This window comes from Schistocerca americana, chromosome 5 (assembly GCF_021461395.2).
Source record: "Schistocerca americana isolate TAMUIC-IGC-003095 chromosome 5, iqSchAmer2.1, whole genome shotgun sequence".
In the NCBI taxonomy this organism is placed as follows: domain Eukaryota; kingdom Metazoa; phylum Arthropoda; class Insecta; order Orthoptera; family Acrididae; genus Schistocerca; species Schistocerca americana.
In genome coordinates this window covers 371,991,171-372,003,171 of record NC_060123.1, presented here as the reverse complement: position 1 = coordinate 372,003,171, position 12,001 = coordinate 371,991,171, and the positions used below count along the sequence as shown (strand labels likewise).

General features: G+C 40.0%; 1 non-coding gene across 1 annotated transcript; it reads right to left on the bottom strand.

Annotated features, from left to right (window-relative positions):
• Positions 1–7,572: 7,572 nt before the first annotated feature.
• Positions 7,573–7,646, bottom strand: Trnat-ugu. The gene has a single exon. It is a non-coding gene; the product is annotated as a tRNA-Thr (tRNA).
• Positions 7,647–12,001: the final 4,355 nt, after the last annotated feature.

Here is a 12,001-nt window from a genome sequence, read left to right as displayed (position 1 = left end):
TCACAATTCCTTACCAGCAGTTGGACAATTTACATCAGTGCCTGAGTTACTTCAGACACTCTGACGAGTACCTTCTGAAGCAAAAATCGCTATTCGCAGAGAGCTATGACCAGCAGGAGTGTGTCTACGAATATTACTGTCTGTGATACAGAATTATAGACGGCAAAGAGACACAAAAGTTAACAATATTTTAGATGTCATTATATTAGGGTTAGAACATCAAGTGCTACACACCAAAGTGCAGCAAAGTTAAGTACTATTTTCTGAAATACTCTTAGTAAATCTTATTTGCTATTTCTTGCTGTGTTTTACATTTTTACTACAGCGCGCACTGTCACAGCATCTGCTTATTTAACTACCATAGCGTGCAGTGACCATTATTAACGAACTGTAGCAGGAAGACGTTTTTCTCCTTCCACGAGTGGCAATCAGTTAGTACATTCACAATTCAACTTCCTGAGGATCCTTCCAATGAATCTCAGTCCGGCTTTGGTCTTATCTGTGAATAGCTTTATGTTATCGTTTCACTTTATATTTCTCATTATGTATACTCTTAGATACTTCTGCATATTTATGCGCGATACGCTACATTTCTTTACATTGAGGGTCAACTACCAAACGTTGTAACAAGTGTCGATTCCCTGCAGGTCTTCCTCAATGTCGATATAATTTTCTAGCGTTGCGATGTTTCTGTATACAACAGCATCATCCACGAAAACCCCCACGAAAGTTCCAGCGGCATACGGGGTTTTACAGAGCCTTTGCAGCGAACGTTTAGGGCCGATAGATCACATCATGAGGAACAACTACTGTTAGAAACTAAATGTTCCGTGACGCTTCCTAGCGATGCTAGGAGTTTCTATTTTTAATTCGCCGGCTCTTGGACGACTACATTTTACTGAAAGCGCACGGTTTACTAACCAGCTGTCCTGCATTGCATACCTCTCCCAGTAAATTCTAAGGGTGATTTTCCACATGAAAACCTCAATAATGAGTATCTTTAATTAGAGAAAGGTATTTTAGAAGCGAATGAAAAACTTCAATTCTGCTTGGCCTCCCCCCTTTCATGCGGAGCAGATGACTGTTTAATAGGTAACACACAATGCATGCGCTCTGTACGAGAAGACAGGGTTTGTGTGTGTGTAAAAGAATGGTGAAGCTACGCCCGGCGGTGGCTGAGAGCTATCACACCTCGGCTTCCTTACGAGGTATCTCGCGAAGAGACAAGATAGCTTCTGCTAGTCGCTGCCATCCCAGATTCAATGAAAAAGGCGTCCCCACGAAGCTGATGATTACTGTGCGGTTTCACATTGTTTGCGCACTGGATAACACCCTTGCTACATTTACTGTGACCGTAACGCATCAGCTTGTGGCTGAGATACCTTGTTTCTGATATTCGCTAAGATGAAACTTCCAGCTACTAAGTGGTACAGATTGATGTGGTAAAAGTGTAACTTATAGACGCTAGTCCAGGACAAATGATCACTGAAAACACAACTGCCACTGGATTCATTTTAAAACAAAACGAATAACATTTGAGGTCGGCATCAGTGAGATATTTCAGGAAATTCCGTCATTTCACTGAAGGTGAGACGTAATACTGTATGAAATTCCACATGAATTTGCAGAAATAGACAGTTAGAATTGTTAAAAGAAAATGACAAACAGAGGAAAGACGAAAATAAAAATGGGGAAAAATCAGACAAAACCGAAAGAAATCAGATACGACAGAGCGAAAGACTGTTACGAAACATGATCGAAAGACCGCGAGTTGCATATACATTACGCGACAACGTGAATGACCAACTGAATAACTACACTGTGAAAGAAGAGTGTGAGAGTCTGTGTGAACGATCCCCCTGCCTCTCACGTGTCTCACACAATCCGAAAACGTGAAATATGTCTACTTGACCCAATCAAACTATCCCCCAGAATTGGTATCATCGCGATGTAGTCTTACCGAACAGTCACGTAATGTTCACGGCAGCAGGGCTAATGGACACTATGCCTTCATGACTCACCACCGAAAATCGGCTAAGTGGCAGAATCCCAAACCTAGCGCAAGTCCGGCACCGGCTCCAGAACAGGCGTAGAGTAACAGGGAATTCACTGAATGAAATCTGAACCAAGAGTGTCCTCCTGAATTTAATTTAACTTCCTTCTTAAACTTTATAGAGGCGCTCTCTCCCTGCCGCGACGGCCAGTTGCGGAGTATACCGCGAACGCCCTTCCAATGACAGAATTGTAATAGTAACTTTCGTTCCCATTTGAAAAATCTGGTCAGGCTAGTCCACAGGCTAGAGCAAGTGGAAAGAGCACTGAAACTGTATTCTCACGCACTGCGGAACGTCCTGTGTGCGCCAGACCAGACGAGTAAGAAGTAAACGGAAAATTTGGGCTGTGGTTCCAAATAATTGCTTGAAAGATGTTATCGCATGATCCAGAAACCCATTCCCAGGCCAGTGGAAACAGTTCCTGCTTAGCGGAACTCTCATCCGTAGAGCTGTGTTACTCACAGACAGTCCCGTATCCATGTTACTGCTGGTCTCCGAGCGGGCTGACCATTTTAAGAGGATTAGTGTTGACCACCACAAAGAATAGGTTCCGTCGTTGGCATAGCAGTGGGCACCCAAGGATTCCCAAGACGCTTGCGTGCAGAATCCCATGTCGTATTTCTCTCCTCATAGCGGAGTTAAGTAATATGAAGGTAATAACTGTAGTATATACGAAGGTATAATGAGAAAGAAAAAAAAGAGTAGTTAATTTGAACTCTCAATACTTTCATGCTGTGGTCATTCAAGTTGATACATCGAATGAAATCTGCATCTACATCTATACTCAGCAAGCCACCGTACTGTGTGTGGCGGAGGGTACCCCATACCACTATTAGTCATTTCCTTTCCTGTTCCACTCGCAAACAGTGCGAGGGAAAAACGATTGTTTATTTGCGTCTGTATGAGCCCTATCTTCTCGTACCTTATGCACACTGGACTCGCATTCGGGAGGACGACGGTTCAATCCCGTCTCCAGCCATCCTGATTTAGGTTTTCCGTGATTTCCCTAAATCGTTTCAGGCAAACGCCGGGATGGTTCCTTTGAAAGGGCACGGCCGATTTCCTTCCCCATCCTTCCCTAACCCGAGCTTGCGCACCGTCTAATGACCTCGTTGTCGAAGGGACGTTAAATAACACTATCCTAACCTAACCTCATATCTTATGTTCGTAGACCTTACGCGCAATGTGAGTTGACAGCAGTGGAATCGTTTTGGAGTCATATTCGAATGACGGTTCTCTAAATTTTCACAATAGTCTCTGTCGGACAGAACGTCGCCTTCCCTCCAAGGATTCCGATTTGAGTTCCCGTAGCATCTCCCAGGATTTAGTTTTGCTCGAACTTACCGGTAACAAATCTTGCAGCCTGCCTCTGTGTCGCTTCAATGTCTTCCTTCAAAAACACTCGAGCAGTACTCAAGAATAGGTCGCACCAGTGTCCTATATGCGGTCTCCTTTACAGATAAACCACTGTTTTCTAAAATTCTTCCGATGAACCTAAGTCGACAATTCGCCTCCCCTGCCACAGTTCTCACATGCTCGTTCCACTTCACATCGCTTTGCAACGTTAAGCACAGATATTTAAACGGCTTGCCACTGTCATGCAGGACACTATTAACACTGTATGCGAAGATTAGAAGTTTGTTCTCCCTACTCATCCGCATTAACTTACATTTTTCCATATTTAGAGCTAACTGCCATTCATCACACCAATCAGAAATTTCATCTAAGTCGTCTCGTATCTTCCTACAGTCACTTACCTTCGACACCTTAACGTGCACCACAGCATCATCAGAAAACAACCACAGATTACTGCCCACTCTTGTCTGCCAAAGCATTACGTACTGAAACGTCCCCTTTGAACGATTATACATGACTGTGTTTAAACTGACACACAATACTTTTGGCGCAACGCAAACTGACTTTCAGTAATCCCTACAAGAGAATGGCCCTGACAAACATTAACCTATACCTTTCACAAATCACTTACCTCACCGAAAATCTTCGTTTCTCGAACTACTTCAACACAGCGAGCGCCAATATTGCCAGTTAAATAAAGGATTCTAACTACTCAAGGCACTAACTACTGATATGCATAGTTAACAAACGAAAGATTTTGATAGAGAACAAACAATGTATTTACCTTACTAGTGTTCAAAAGTCATAATATTTATAGCAGTTCATGGTATCCATTCTTAAAAATATACTGTTTCTGATGGACACACGTCCAGATCATCCGCTCTCAAAACACTGCCATTTCTCTCCCCACAGGCACCACTGCTGGCGGCTCACCTCCAACTGCACAACGCTACGCGCTGTTCACATCCAGCTGCCGCTGCCCAACACTACAATGCAAACTAGCCACAGACTGCACACAGCACAGCCAGTGATTTTCATACAGAGCGCTACGTGGCGTTACCAATATAAAAACCTAAACAGCCTACTTACATAGCCCAATGCTCCCCACAAAAAATTTTATAAATTGTTTTGGTCAGTGGCCAATACAGATTTGAAAAAAATTTTCATAATTAAAGTAACAAAGAAATCAAATGCACACACTTACTGATACAATGTAGGTCAAAAGCTAAAATTTTCTCACAGTCCATAAAGACAGTCCTAATCATTCATCACAGTAAAATTGCAGTGTTATTTTTCTCAAAGTCTGAGCAGTAAAAGAAAACGCACACGGAAGTAGTGGATTTCCATGCAGTCTTGAAGAAGTAGTGCTGTCCTTCCAACGGAAAGACAGAGCTGACTCTTGACATGCAGACAGGTAATGGGCCACAACAGAGCAAACCCACAGCAGACTCAGTCGAAGTTTTGAAGAATATTGGTAGGTTGGTCATCAAAGAGCAGACCCACTGTAGTTCTGGTAGAGAGTATGGTATTGGTGAGTCATCAAAGGTGCAGACCCAGTGCAGTCGGCGTCCGCGGTGGCCGTGCGGTTCTAGGCGCTCCAGTCCGGAGCCGCGCTGCCGCTACGGTCGCAGGTTCGAATCCTGCTTCGGGCATGGGTGTGTGTGATATCCTTAGGTTAGTTAGGTTTAAGTAGTTCTAAGTTCTAGGGGATTGATGACCACAGCAGTTGAGTCCTATAGTACTCAGAGCCAGAGCCAGTGCAGTCATTGTAGAAATAATGGAATTGGTGGGCCATCAACGATGCAGTCCCACTGTAGTCCTTGTAGGGACGGCCAGCAGTCATCTGTTGCGACTGTGTAGGTGCACAATCACCATCGAAGAGTCTTGCGGAGAACATAGCAAGTCCATAAACCACCACTTGTGCACTCACAAAGTTTTTGGAATTGTCCTTAGAACCAGCAATGCTGTTAACCAGTCCCTTGCTGAATTATTAACACATGTCCAAACACTAACAGTCCTCTTTTTCTTCACATATTGTCCATATACTATGACCAATAGAAACATGTGCAGTGAAATGCAACTTACAAGTTACTTAGTTTGATGAACTGGAGTCAATTACAATTTTTAACATAAGAATATAATAACAAAGGTACAAAATACATCATTAAAGAACATAACAATACAGATAACATTTGTAGTAATACGGGCTTTACAAAAGAATCGAAATAACATATACATCAGTGTTACAGGAATTATGACATAAGTACATACATAAAAGACCAGAATAACTTTTAAAACATCAACTTCACACATGAGCAATAAAACAGAATAAATAATGTCTAAACATCTTTTCAAAGTAAATAACATAGTATTAGAAAAATTCGTCAACACAACTTTCATCAGCTAAACACATAAAGACAGGAAAAACACAAATACACCAGGGTACACAAACACATAGCGGAATAAGACCAAAGGAAAGGACAGGGTTTGTTTAACTGCAGTATTTTCCAAACAAAACTTTCTTTACTTCTTGGAGATCTCCCTTCATTATTTATTCCCAAAACGTCCTATCTATACCTGCTTTCTGTATTCTATTCCTATTTCTATCAAAATAATTATTTCTCACTGTACAATACTCATTTAGGCCCAAATCTTTTTCTTATAACTTCTCAATGCATTCTTTCCCTATTCTCCATAGTTAGTTTCTTATATAGTCTAACTTCTCTTAAGCTAACTTAAATCTACTGAGCTCAGATGCTAAACTAAGGGACGAGGCAATGTAGCAGCACAAAACAATTAACACAAACAGCAATGATAAAAAATGCAAATTGGCAAAGCAAGCAGCATAAATTAGCAAAACAAATGCAGTATTCCAACTAATATAAGGCAATGCACAGCAAACAAGAAAAATAAATACTTAGTAAAACTGGCTTAACAGAGTAATTCAAAGTCAAATTCAGTAACATTATGCCTGGCAAACAGCAGCAGCAAATGCAATAACTTATATCTAAACACGACAAAGCTCAAGCAGAAAAAATATTACACCAAAGACAACAATGCAGATAAGGGAAATCTATATTCACATCTTAATGTCTATGCAATTGAAGGGGTCCCCCACAAGAAGTTATTCTACAAAAAAAACTACCAAGTACTTTAAAAGAAAATCATGTATGCAGTTCCTGTGAAGGGAAATGTCTTTTTGTGCTCCCTCATTTTTTGGAAGTATATAATAAACTTATTATTTACTGGATCTGTAGACAGAAAATATTTATATTAGTCCAGCTATTAAATTTTATTTTAACCGATGCTGCAGTGGAGCTAGAAACTAGATATTAAACAAATAGAGCAATCAGTCAACTAGAAAGACTATAGATGTAAAAATGTTTCTCATCATTTGATTAGTCATTTTAGTAAATATCATAAATTAAGAGCTCCACAGTGTAATCATATGTTTTCAAGTTTGAGCGTGTCGTATTTGCGATACTTTCTACAAAGGAATGTCAATAGCAAGGATGATGGCCTCCTTTTTTCTCCACCTGTGCCTCTGAAAGGCACACACTAATGGCTTTTTTTCCAGGTGACTGTCACTCAGATGGGCCTCCACAGCACATTACTTCAAGGTCATCTACCTTCTTTACTGAAATATTTACGGCAGCAGTTTCCACTTCAGTGACAGTCTCTTATAAAAATTTCATAGGTCGAGAATTTGCGTTACAAATGTGTAGAAACAAAATCCTATAAATATAACAGTGCCCAAAAAATTTTCGGTGGCATTGTGATACATTCACACATTTACACACATTTCATAACTCTTAAAGTACGATTCCTGGTTTCCAACATCCTTTCTCACAAGTCAGAGTCCCTAACCACTACTCATTATTCCTTACCTTATTACACATATACATATTCGTCGACACTTCTTCAATATTTCATCATAGTAAATACATGGCATAATCAAATTCCTCATATAGCATCAGCTTATTGATCATAAACATACCTCAACAGCATAATACACATATATGAAGACAGTAACTGTTCTCGAAAGAACGGATTACTGTTGTTGACCGTGCAGCTTTTCCCTGGAATAAATGATGACTAATTGAAACCCTCAGCTGCCGACAGGTGTTGCTGATATACCTCGATGTGGACAGCTGAAAATGTGTGCCCCGACCGGGACTCGAACCCGGGATCTCCTGCTTACATGGCAGATGCTCTATCCATCTGAGCCACCGAGGACGCAGATGAATAGCGCGACTGCAGGGACTTATCCCTTGCACGCTTTCCATGAGACTCACATTCCCAACTGTCCACAATTCTACAAATGTAATTTACCTTATAGACATTTGCCCATTCACTCATTACTCGTGCACGCTTTGGCGATTCCCGTAAGAGTTTGAGCAACCTGTGTGCATTCGCACAGGTGAAGGTCAATGCCTGGGTAGCCTTTAACTATATATACATATATATAGTGAACTACATAATTAACTATATAAGTATATAACTAACTAACTGTGCACATTCGCACAGATGAAGGTCAATGCCTGGGTAGCCTTTAACTATATATACATATATATAGTTAACTACATAATTAACTATATAACTAACTATATATATATATATATATATATATATATATATATATATATATATATATATATAGTTAAAGGCTACCCAGGCATTGACGTTTGTCTGTGCGAATGTGCACAGGTTGCTCAAACTCGTACGGGAATCGCCAAAGCGTGCATGAGTAATGAGTGAATGGGCAAATGTCTACAACGTAAATTACATATGTAGAATTGTGGACAGTTAGGAATGTGAGTCGCATGGAAAGCGTGCAAGGGATAAGTCCCTCCAGTCGCGCTATTCATCTGCGTCCTCGGTGGCTCAGATGGATAGAGCATCTGCCATGTAAGCAGGAGATCCCAGGTTCGAGTCCCGGTCAGGGCACACATTTTCAGCTGTACACATCGAGGTATATCAACAACACCTGTCGGCAGCTGAGGGTTTCAGTTAGTCATCATTTAAGCATAATACACATTGTCATCATAATAATAACATCATAAAAATTCAGCCAAATCTCAAAAACGTCATAGCTTTCTGCAATAATTTCAAAACCTAAAGAAAATTCTCTGCTCATTTCAATAGTGTCAACTACCTCAAACATACTTTAAAAATCATGATCCCATACCAAACACATCATTCAAAGCTCTCATAGTATCACAATGGTTCCGAAAACATATGAACAGCTCACAAAGTACAGACAAAATACAATTTCATAAGCATGAAGTTATCCAACAGTAATTACGTAAACATCCGTCACTAATGTAGTAAAATAAATGTTTGTCTCTCTCAGTTAAATGATCAGATAGCTGTGTATTTTATGTTTTAGAGAAATATGGTACCGATGTGTAAAGCTGTATAAGCAAATACCATATTAGCTAGGGCTCCTTGTGCTTGCCAAACACATGGTACACAAAGTAAGCGTGCACCCCCCTGAGGATTAATGTCATTATACCCTCAGGTGTTACAGATTACAGCAATGGAATGAAATGTATCACGGAAAAACTTTGTATCATTGTAATTCAAAAATCTTTAAAAATAAATGTTTTAAGTACAAAATTAATCACTCAAATACGTGTCCTTTAACGCTAAATGTGCGTCGTGCCATAACATAATTCTGTGGAAGTGTCGTAGTTATCGTCTTCTGTAAGCAAAGTTCTGCTGAAGTCAATGTACTCACCTCATCTTAAACAAAAGTGAAATGCTTTGCGTATAGATATCGTAGTTATTATGCTTATTGCCGTGATGAAGAAAGTACTGTACTGTAACGTATTGTTGTGCTATGGAAAAGGCTGTCTCATTGTAGCTATACCACAAAAGTTACTACTAAAACATGTTTTACTTTCCAGAATAATTCAGAAAAACTGTGCAGATATAAAACAGAAACACCGCAAACGCAACATTGTAAATTGTCACTCATTAGTAGCGTCATGACAAAATCGTGTAGCTGTCACATAAACTAACCACTGTGTCATCTGGTATCTCACAGAAGCCGGCCGAAGTGGCCGTGCGGTTAAAGGCGCTGCAGTCTGGAACCGCAAGACCGCTATGGTCGCAGGTTCGAATCCTGCCTCGGGCATGGATGTTTGTGATGTCCTTAGGTTAGTTAGGTTTAACTAGTTCTAAGTTCTAGGGGACTAATAACCTCAGCAGTTGAGTCCCATAGTGCTCAGAGCCATTTGAACCATATCTCACAGAAGGTATTTTAAATCCAGAATGTATTTTCAAGTAAACCAAAATGTTGCATTAAAATCTCATTAGCAGTACTGGTAAATTTTCTAAGTATGTGAGCATTAGAGTCGTTACATAATCGTGCAACTAACAAGCAAGAATGTACACACACAATAGCACTGTGTCGTCTGTTCACAATAACAATGCATTCGTAATTTCTGTTTAAATAAGTTCTCTTGGTTCTTGACTGGATATTTAACTTCAAACATTGTTAAATGTTAACAGATTCTAAGTCTGACAAAGCATACTAGTAATGTAAAGTGAAAAGTTATATGGCAAAGACAAAGTTAAAAAGCAGATTATCTTTCAATAAGCGGTTTTACATGAGAAGTGTGGTGCAATCCGTTACTTTTCCTAGTAAGCAGAGTTTCAACTTCAACGCAGTTATCATGTGGTATACATCGATAAAGAATACTGGAGTTTTTCTCAAGGTTAGCATCCATGTTATTTTTCTCCGAGCCAACTGGCGCACGTGGCTGCCTGCGGTGCGAGTCATTGTCTGCTATCTCTTTGTTGGCGTGCGTCGTTATTGGGATTAGGAGACCTAACTTCTACAAATTCACCTTGGCGAGAGGACCCTGCCCTGTTTGAATCCCGCCTGTTCTGATGCAATTCAGGTCTGTCGTTACGATTATATCGTCTGTCGTCATGTCGGTAGATTCCACGTGGTGGAGAATTTCTCCCTGAATCGTAACTGCACACTGAACTGTTGCGTCTGAAGTTATTCTGTCTCCATTGATAATAATTGTTTTGGTTCCCATATTGTTTGTTTCCATGGTTATCTCTGTCATATTCATTACTACGGAAATGCGATCTTTCTCTGTAACTATTATTCTGCCAACGGTTGTCATATGGGTGGTGTCTGTTTTGGTCACGATTTACGTTGTAACAATAGCCTTGTCGTGTCCAGTTATTATTTCTGTCATTTCGGAATTGTGACGGATGTGACCTGCAATTGTTGTGCTCCTGTTTTCGCATTCCGCGATTGTCAGTGTCAACTTCTAATTCTTGTAAGAGTCCCTGAAAACCTGCAATGTCGTCTTTGCAACGTCCTGCCAAAATAATATGTCGTAAATGTTCAGGCAATTTGATTAAGCAAATGCGGATGAGTTCTGAGGGGCTGTATGGGTTTGAAAGATACTGATTCCTGTGCAACATGTCTTCAAAATATTTCACAAGACTGGAAAATTCAGTTTGTTCCAAATGTTTCATAATTATGATGCTATGTTTTACTCGGTCTTGTGTAGCTTGAGACCAATATGCTGAGAGGAAGGCATGATAAAATTCTCCTTCACTGTGACAATCGTGAATGACCGATCACATTCTTTCAGCTGGTTCATTCTCTAAGTAGCCACACATAAATTCTAATCTGTGCTCTAATGACCATTTGGGAGGAAAACAATGAGAGAATTGATGGAACCACGCTTGTGGATGAATGTCGTTGCCAGAATTCTTAAATGTTGTCAAAATCATCGTGTCGGCGAGTAGCATATCGGTCATTGTTACATCGTGTTGGCGGTTCCATCTCAAAATTCGGTGCACCTTGCCAATTTCTTTCATAATTTCCGAAATGCCCTGTGTTATTATTTTGTGGCTTTTCTATATTTCTGAGTCCCTCTTCCCATGTTGGAGCGCGAGTGTCGTCTGAAATATGTAATTTTTGTATTACCTGCGTCAACTGATCTTGTACTTTCCGGATTTCTCTTTTGTACTGTGTATTGATTTGATTTTGATTTTGTTTGAATTTTCTAATTTGTTCATACTCTTCTGTGTCAGTGAAGGCTACGGGTCTTGTGTCATTCAGATCATCATCTACCTTTGTAGATAAGTTAGTGAACTGATCCGAAAGTTCGGCTACTTTCTCCGATAGTGAACACATTTCCTCAGTGTGTTTTTCTGAACCAAGTTTCAGAGTGTCCATTTGCGTTGAAATCGAATCTACTGTGTCTTTCAAATTTTCCTGAGTTTTTGCAAGTTGCGTAACCGAATCGGTAGATGCAACTGAGTCAATTTTAGCTTGCAAGGTGTCGTGATTTTCATGAACAATAGTTTGCAGTTCTTTTATGGCTGCTTCGTGATTCTGTAATGCATTTTCATGCCGCGAAAAAATAGGTTGAAAATGCTCACAAATTTGTGTTTTTACGTCATTACAGACTTTTTGACATTTCGATTCAATGTTATGTAACTCAGTAGTGAAATTTTCACATGTTTGTTCAAGCATGGTGTCTAACTTTTGAAGCTTTTGCTGTGTTTGTCTCTGATTTTGTTCCATTTGTTGCATTAATTGCAATAATAATGTA